The sequence below is a fragment of the Coturnix japonica genome, chromosome 1, assembly GCF_001577835.2.
Source record: "Coturnix japonica isolate 7356 chromosome 1, Coturnix japonica 2.1, whole genome shotgun sequence".
NCBI lineage: Eukaryota > Metazoa > Chordata > Aves > Galliformes > Phasianidae > Coturnix > Coturnix japonica.
In genome coordinates, this window is record NC_029516.1 from 61966523 (window position 1) to 61975550 (window position 9028).

Consider the following 9028-nt stretch of genomic DNA (forward strand, 5'->3'; position numbering starts at 1 on the left):
GAACATACAATCCATGCAGTAACCTGACTGAAAGCAGTCTCTTGTTTTGGGAAGGGAGGAGGAAAGTGAACTGCTGTCCCTCAATGCAACATAACCAGACTTGATACATTTTGCAGCTCATGTTTATGTCAAGAGGTAATAAAAGCTATTAGCACCCATAAGCGCTGACTGAGAATTCAGCCACAGTGTTTGCATAGGCTTACATGGCGCCAAACAAATGTATTATATTATTACCGTGTGAAATCTACCAGAACGCAATTTATTGAAACAGCAGTCATAAAGAGCAAAAGATATCTTACTGCCTACAGCAAAAGCCTTTCCCCTCCTCCAGCCATGAAAAGATCAAGTGCCTCCACTGTTTTAAATAACTGCACAATAATATCCCTTTAGAGGATGAAAACATATCAGGCTTCAGCTTCTTTTAGAAGGGAAAAAACTTACCTTGCTGTAGTTTTCAAACTTCCTTCTGAATTCTTCTAGGTATATCTCTACAAGACAGTTATAGCAATGTTGCATTTAGAAACTTTCCAAAAATACATGTGACTGAACACCAGGCTCTTTCCATAATGCGTTCTAGTAAATAGTGTTATGTTAGTCACACAATGAATTATGCTGTGATGCATGCAGAGGAAAACATGCCCATACAAAACCTCAACTTTATAAAACCAAACAGTGGTTTTAACTGCTTCCAAGCCACAGACTTTCAAACAGCCTCTATTACTGTTATATTGATCTCACTATTTTCTGCAGTGCCATAAACGCAGCCATAAATGGGCAACTTGCTGATTCAGGCACTGGTTCTCCTGTTGTACCTGTTCCAGCATGACTCGGTCAGCATGTAATCTCATTTGCAGCTTCTGAAATAGCAATAAATAACAAATGTACATACATGAGGGACTTGTCAAGCAACGTATACTGTATAACTATCAAAGTGGATATAAAACACCAACACTGATGATGTGAATCACCAGATCTCAGCTGGCAAATGCCAAACACATAGCATAGCGCAAGAGAAGTAGCAGCTCCAAATCTCTGCTAGTAGTGAATGTGAGAGACAAAACACTGATTAAAAACAAGACTGGAAAACATTTAGGGAGTAATCCATGTGCGTGTGCATTTGTTTGGATTCAACTTAAGACCACAGTGCATTTTACCAGAAACACTTTCTTCTAACAACTTGATTTTCCTAATCTATCTAGATACACGGCATTAGTACTATGTTTTCCTTACAATGCAGAAAGCTTTTAACTAATTTATTTTGATTTCATTTCTTCTTTCACTGTTTTCCCATCAAGACAGAGTTTGAGCAGATTAATGAGCTGTACCACTAGGAAAGCAACAGCAAGTGTTAATTATGATGGCCTTCATTATCTCCTCTGTAAACAAAACAAAACAAACAAAAACCCAGAAAACTACATCTGCAAGTCTCAAGGATTTATTCTAGTTTAAGGGCAACATCAAAAAAAATTATGGCCTTCCAATATTTAAAGGGAGATTATAAACGGGAGATAAATCAACTTTTTACATGGGTAAATAGTAAGATAAGACAAAGGGGACTGGTTTTAAAGTAAATAAGGGGAGATTCAGATTAGATGTCGGGCAATTTTTCACAGAGAGAGTGGTGAGGTGCTGGAACAGGTTGCCCAGAGAGGCTGTGGATGCCCCATCCCTGGAGGAGCTCAAGGCCAGGCTGGATGTGGCTCTGGTCAACCTGTGAAACATAGACAGCAGTTGGCAACCATACCCATGACTGAGGAGTTGGAACTAGGTGATCTTTAAGAACCCTTCCAACCAAAGCCATTATTTGATTCTATTCTACTGGCTTATTTTGAGACAACATAGCTTGTCCCAGTGTTTATTCTAAATGGACACTTCCAAAAAACAGTGGGGTAAGTGTTAGCATTGCTTGGAAACACAAAAACGCTGTTTTGTCTTTGTATGAAAAAACTTGACCTCAAAAACCAAAACATCAATTAACAAAACCAGGTGGCACTAAACCTCAGGTAGGGAATTCTACAGGTTTAATAGTGCGCAGATCTTAAGTTTCGGACCACCAAAATTGCCATTGTGAACTTTAAATCTGGGCTTTTCTCCATTCAGGAGAAACACTGGGAAAAAAAAAAAGAAAAGAAAAAAAAAAAAAGAAAAAAAAAAAAGAAGATGCACCATCACTGAGCTACAGCTACAGCTGGAGTCAGAATGCCTCTTGTATGTTTGAGGAACGGCAGCTCAACTGCTCCAGAAAGATTCAGAATCAAATCATGTCTAGCTTCACCTTATTGCTTTTCTGAGTGTGGATAATACCGGGCCCAATTCTACTACAAATGCTTTGTTCCACTCTACCCGGAAGGAAAGAGAGGGTGGTAAAAAGAAGTGTGCAAAGGGGACAAGCATAGTACTGTATCTCAAGATGTGATGCAGTAACCTGCTTCCAAAGACCCACGAGGCAGAGAAAGCAGAACAATCAGCTTTGAAGGTGCTCTTTGATATGTTATGAGCCATGCATGCTCCTGGTTATCCCCAGATATGGTAACAAGAGATGTATGGTAACATGTTGATGCCATGTTTTGAACTCTCTATCCTAACTTCCCATTCAGTGTATAGGAAAGAAATTGCTAAAATTAGAGCCAGCGCTTTCAGAACAAAAAAGACCTAGTTTTTTTTACAACACTGAAAACACCCAGTACAAAGGAGTTGTTGGTCCAGTATGATCTATTTTTATATTAAAGCAATGTATGAACCTTACAATGAATATTCTAAGGAATTTAGCATCAAGTTGGAACAGAATTTGGTCAGTCCTCCAAAGTGTGCACACAAGAAAATACCAAACAAGGCTGACTTCAAATCAAGCACAGCACACACTATTGGGAGTGTAAGTGGCCTGGGGAGGACAGCAGCAAGCAGACAGCCTGACTCAAAGCACCCACTCCCACTCAGCCTCCCAGTTCAAGCCACTCCTGGTTCCATATGCCAGCACCAACTAGTGACAGCTATCGACTGTACCTTGGTTTAGCAGTTTGAACAGCAGGAATACACTCTTAATTCTTCCAGAGAGGCTGGCCACAGCAGCTACGGTGTTTGCACACCACATTCATCCTGTAATTTAAAAATATGGCAAAAACGAAAGGTACAATTATTCTTCAGTGTCACATCCAATGAAGTACAGCAAAGCTCAAAGCTAAGGAACAAAGGAAAGCATCTACTGACTTTTTTCTCCATTTTCTCCAAAAATAAAGCATTGCTTATCCTCAGATTTTAATTTACTGAAGTCTTTCTGCAGTCATGCATCCAGGTCAAAATTTAAGATCCTTTCTGTCTGAAAGAAGTCATTTACTGAACTTTATGAATAGCAGAATGCTGTTACTGACTGATTCTAGGCACTAACAAACAATGTTCCCAGAGATAGCCACCAGAATTTATTGTGGTATTTTTTGTAGTCTGGGGCAAAAAATGCTGATTTATAAGCATGGGGCTGTTATACGGTGCTGCTTAAAAAAGTGCCTCCCCCTTTCCAGTGGGAGGATCATTTACAACACAAAAGATGCACAGTGCCACTGATGTTAAGGCTCCAGACTCCCAACGTTATAATTGACTCAGCCATGCCATAACCTGTTACACGTTACCTTTGGTTGCTTTGCATGATGTAAACTCATTGCATATGAGACATGTTACTCACATTAATTTACACCTAACAGAGGAAATGTTACAATGGATGAAAATAACCTAGAACACCTGTGTTCTGTTTCTGTATATTACTGACGGGGCTCAACTCTGCAAGTCAAATTTAAACCTGCTCAAGGGAATTGCACTCAGACTTACTCTAGTCATTATGAAAATTAATAATGTATGCATATACACACATGCTTTGAGAATTGGAAGATAGTGAAAAATTTGTTAAACTAAATTGTATTAAAACCTGAGGCGATAGTTCACTTTTAATGGCTGGTTATCATAAACTTTAAATAGAAGCTTATAGATGTAACAGGAAAAAAAATCTCAGTTCTTTAATTCAGCCACGGAACATTCAACAGAGGACAAATTCTAAAGACATGAGTGATACATAAGGAAGGTTTTTTATTATAGAGTCTCACAGAAGTTCTGTTTCAGTCCCTATTAAAAGTCTGGATAACTGACAGGCCCAGAACAACACTGAAGGTAATGAAAATCCTGAGAAGCAGATAGCTGATGCTAGAGCTGTCAACTGGGCGCATCCCCGATTGCAGCCTAAAAAAGCAAATGGCATGAGAATCAAAGTTACCTGGTAACTTTACCAGGAATAAGATGTACCAACTCTAGTAGATACTCTCCAGTGATTACTTGATCTACTAAAAAGCCATTTTGTATTTTGAACGTGCTAAAGAAGAGCTTTAATATGCTGGTGAATCAGACCGAGAAGTTATTTAGCTGCAGAGTATTGAAAAGCACATGTAAGCTATCTTTTCCCAGGGCAACACTTTCAGATTCTCCATTTTCCACACACACAGAGGGATGTTTTCAATGCTCTCTTGGTGGTTACTACATGAAAAGCTCCTGAGCACTGTCAGACAGTATTTGAAACAAGAATAAGAGAAGCAGAGGCAACCCTAACCAACTGGCACTCTGTGTATCAGTAAAATCTGTGGTTAAGCTACTAGCTACAGTGAGAAACATACTGCTATGGTTCAATCCAGTCCCATCACAGCATGAGAACTAGGTGAGGGATGGCAGAGCTGCTGACCCAGTCTTGGATTAGAGGCTTCACGGCCATTTCTACATCTACTTGTTCTTAAAGTTAAGTCAATCTCACACTGATATCATGTTGATAACACCAGCTGGTTGTTACGTAAGCAACACAACAGCTCCACAGCTGGTGGGAATGCAGAGCATGAAATGCTTTGCAGAGTATACACCATGGAGGCGTTCCCCAACACAGTCTCCCCACAAAACAAATAATAATAATACTCAGATAAACCAGCCCTTCAAATAACCTACCATGATTTTGGGATGGCTAACTGATGTCAGGAGTACACAGTCCCATGGCAATGCTTGGCACACAGCCTTTCAGATTCACAGACTGCCTCCTGTTAAGTCCATGTTTCACTGAGCATGGACAGAACATACTCACAAGCCAAAGAGAGTGATGTTGCCTTCCCCAGCCCCTTTCCCATCATTGTGGCTGGTCCCCTCCTCCAAGATAGGAAGTCAAACTCCATTCTGTGAGAAGAGGCAGCTATGAACTCCCTTTGTCTTTATCAGTGTATGTCAGCAAGGAGCTGACACCATGCAGTCCACCTGCACCACAGCAGAAAGGGACTCAGGGAGGAAGCAGCCATGTTATAAAAGCCTCCACAGCACCTCCAGAAGTAAAATTTGGCCTGAGGCTTTTGAGTCCTCAACAAGACCTAAATCAGGGAAAAAAAACTATTTGACTTACAATGCCCAGAGAGAATCCATGGAGTCAGCAGTTAGGGGAAAAATATCTCTGCTGGTACATAGAGCAATTTAATTCTGAAAGTCAATAAACACAGCACCCTGGCATGACATTTTCTGAAGAGCTTCTCTCGGGGGAAGAGGGGAAGTTATTCAAGCTCTGAAGAAGGGGCCAGGCATAGAGAAAGAGCAGACACCAGTAGCTACCCAGCCTGTCTCTCACATGCTCCTCATTAGGAGCACAGCTCTTAGCAGCTGAGATTGCTGTGCTGCATCTTTATTCTACTGGCATCAGTCATGTTGACAGCATCTCAGTTACGCTATGGGAATTACTATCGCTCTGCTATTTGCCTAATGGTTACTTTATATACTTTACATTAGATCTGGTTTTATATAAAACTGCATTTGGGCTTTAAATCCAGAACTGGCACAGAAACACTCAGTTCAGGTATGGAAACAAAGCAGATCACTTACAGAGTAGACGTTAAGGCAGGTGAACAGGGACAAAAACAGCAACTCTCCCTGAAACTGGTCAATAAAGTAGTTGTATAAAAACAACAACACATGATTTGTCATATACACACAAGCAACTGCCCAACTGTAGGAGATCCACAACTAAATATACAGCTCTGCTTACACAGTATTTTTGGCCCTTCCAGTGTAAAGAAAATATTCCCCGTGAAAGTCAGTCCATACAGAAACAGACATGCTGTGTAAAGCCATAGTGGGCAGAGAGTGCTGAGCCACCCACAGTGAACAGGCAGAACATCCCACATGAGTCCTGGAAGTGGTTATAGCAGGCGAGAACGTGCTATGGTTGTGCACACACACTGGCATAGGTAATTTCTTTCCAAATGAAAAAGACACACAAGCACCTTCCCTCAGCCTCATTCCTGTTAGTACAAATGCAAGGCAAGAATTCTTCAGTCTGTGGAGCTGGCAGTCTGCTCATCCTTTATATATGCAATTCATTTCTTCACTGTTTGCACTCGAGGACTTCCCACCTACTCCAGTCTAAAATGGAGAATGAGAATACTCCTTGGATGTCACTGGGTGTCTACGCAGAGGGTCTTACCTGCAGCTTGAAAATGCTTGAATGTTTTAGGATTCCTGTAGGAATAGAAGCATCTCTCCTATAAACATAACCAGAAGTCACACATTTGTTCATTTCCAAAGAAGACGATCCAGAGTAAGAAAATCTTGACAAGCTGAGAAAGGATCAGTCTACCGGTGGTTATTGAACACACTGACCCAGATACAAACTCTGCCTCAGGAAGCCCTGAAGCAACAGCTTGCTATGAAGAAAGAAAGTATTCCAGGTAAAGGACAGCATGCTCTCTTGTTTTAGTCTTTACTAAGCAGCTGCTACTCAGCAACACCATGAGAAGGTTCTGACATGTCATTTCATCTGAATCATTAAGCATTTCTCTAGCGTCTGTGGAGAAGTTTATAGCCTATGTACTCTCCCTTTATCTCTCCATCTCCATAGTGAGAAAACTTATGAAACACCATTTAACACAAAGAATTTATATTTCAGCAAGCAAGTACTTTTCCAATAAAAAGACCTCCTGTATGTGTGTTTACCTGTTCTGGCAGAGAACAAGAATTACATCCCATCTCACCTTAGCCACACCTGAAGCGGCAGTGGATGGTACTATAATGAATATTTTAAAGGTAAATTTAACTACAATAATCAGCAGGTAATACAAGAAACAGCTGCATTTTTAGATTCTTGTTACTAGCAGATAGAAATAAAGTAGAAAAGGAAAGTTTGTGAACTGCTACCTGCATTCAGCCTACAGCCATGAGCCTGGATAGCAGAATGAGAACATGACTTTGCTACTTTTTCTTGTTATTGCTTAGAGATAGTGGAAGCACAGCAAGAAGATTCAAAAGAAAACATGATTTATTTCCCTAATGTTCCTATGTTGATTCTAAGCACTAACAAGTAATTACTTAGCTCTATCTTTGCTTCAGAGAGAGAAAAAAAAAAAAGGGAAAAAAAAACCTCCCTTGTTACTCCTCAGTGGAGTGCTTCTCAATTATTTCTGCACTTCTTTCTTTCTTTACTGACCTCTGTTAAGTTATGTGGATGCAAAGAAAGAGTATTGTTGAATATAGAACAAACTGACTAGAGAAAATAGAACTGCTCAAGTGTTAAAGCCTTTTCATCTCACATTTAAGTCTTCTGTAAAATATTATGACAGTGGAAGTCAAATATCTGTTTAATTTCTTCTCTCCCTACTGCCATCCCACATATACTTTAGACTTATTCCAAAGCTCCAATTAGATATTTTTATTCTGAATTTCTGCCCTTTCTCACTATCTCCCATGGGCATCTGGCATTCTCATAGCTCCCATTTAGACAGCAGAAAGCCTCACTTACCCCTACAATATCAAAGAATAGTACAGGTCTTAACCCCAGCAACCACACCCAGTGCAAAAAGCTGGTCTTGTGCGTTTCCAAGCACTAACAAGGGATAAAGAAATTGATGTGCTTTGGGAACCACATCACCTATGGAAACAGCACTGTACTGGAACACTATTAGGATGGAAAACAAAGACAGTCCAGCTGGGAAAGCATTTGGGAAAAAGCCCAGATTACTGCTGCTGGACTCAAGTGTACTTCATACTCCTAAAGGAAGAGAGCCACAGAGCTGTTAAAACAATTAAAGGATGAATTTACACCATAATTTGTTTCATATTTGATTGTTCTCTCATTCCCTTATCACTTGTCTAGCTCAAATGCTTTCCTTATTTCAGACACCTAGATGAAACACTTCACATACACCTCTCCCACCAACACTTTCCTGGGACCGCCGTCCCAAGAACAGAGCATCTTTTGAGGAGGCTCAGAGGACACCTTATCACTTTCTACAACCACCTGAATGGAGACTGCAGTGAGCTGGAGGTTGGCCTCTTCTCCCAGTGTAACTAGTGATAGGACTAGAGTGAATGGCCTCAAGTTGTACCAAGGGGAATTCAGGCCGGACATTAGGAAATACTACTTCTCCAAAGTCAGGCACTGGAACAGGCTGCACAGGCAAATAGTAGTCACTGACCCTTGATGTGTTCAAGAAACGTTCAGACATTGTATTGAGGGACAAGGTTTAGTGGGAAATTCTGGTGATGGGTGGATGGTTGGACTGGATGATCTTGGAGATCTTTTCCAACCTTGTTGATTCTATGATTCTGTGATTTCAAGACCTAAGAGAGATGGCCCGGAGATAGACTCACAGCTATGTAAGCACAGAATTTGTAGTAGCAGGCCTTCTCTTTTCTATGCATGTCTCTTCAGAGAGCCGCAGAGAATTCAGAATCCTCTTACTTTTTGTTTCAGTGACTTGGTTCTTGGGCTGCAGGCCACTTTTCATCCCAAGGAACCTAGTTGTTTAGAGTACATCCACACTGAAGCACTGACACAGCTCAGCAGCAACTGCAAGGCCTTCTCACCAGTAGCTGCAACAGGGCTGGAAGTCACTTGATATACATCAGAGAAAGCCTCTACAGGTGGTACTAATTAGTGGTTTGCCAGTGGCCCCAGCAAGGCCAAGGTTTAAACAGGAGTCAGCAGCAGTCTAGTCCTGTGTGAGGCCACCCAGAGGTAGGTAGTGCAGGA

General features: G+C 40.9%; 1 long non-coding RNA gene across 1 annotated transcript; it reads right to left on the reverse strand.

Annotated features, from left to right (window-relative positions):
* Positions 1-439: 439 nt before the first annotated feature.
* LOC107316786 lies at positions 440-6750 on the reverse strand. The gene is made up of 4 exons (XR_001556584.2): positions 6485-6750; positions 3004-3096; positions 739-857; positions 440-488 (listed from the first exon to the last, which is right to left on the reverse strand). It is a non-coding gene; the product is annotated as an uncharacterized LOC107316786 (long non-coding RNA).
* Positions 6751-9028: the final 2278 nt, after the last annotated feature.